Source organism: Sinocyclocheilus rhinocerous, unplaced genomic scaffold, assembly GCF_001515625.1.
Source record: "Sinocyclocheilus rhinocerous isolate Xijiao unplaced genomic scaffold, SAMN03320098_v1.1 scaffold691, whole genome shotgun sequence".
NCBI classification, from domain to species: domain Eukaryota; kingdom Metazoa; phylum Chordata; class Actinopteri; order Cypriniformes; family Cyprinidae; genus Sinocyclocheilus; species Sinocyclocheilus rhinocerous.
Window position 1 is genome coordinate 24,544 of NW_015656606.1, and position 260 is coordinate 24,803.

A 260-nucleotide genomic window follows, 5' to 3' on the forward strand; every position below is an offset into this window, starting at 1 on the left:
TGCCATAATTCCAGCCAATCAGAGACGAGGCTGCTAACTTTTGATTGGCTGCCTTGACAACCAATCACAACATTCCTTGCATTACCTCGACAGCAGAAGAGAAAAAATACAGTGCATGCATAATTATTATGCAAGTTGATATTCAGATCATATTTTTTTCCATGCACATTTTACCAATGCCAAACAACATCAATCTTAATAACTACTATTAATCTTGTATTTAATCATTTAGAATTGATATATAATTATTCATGAAGACT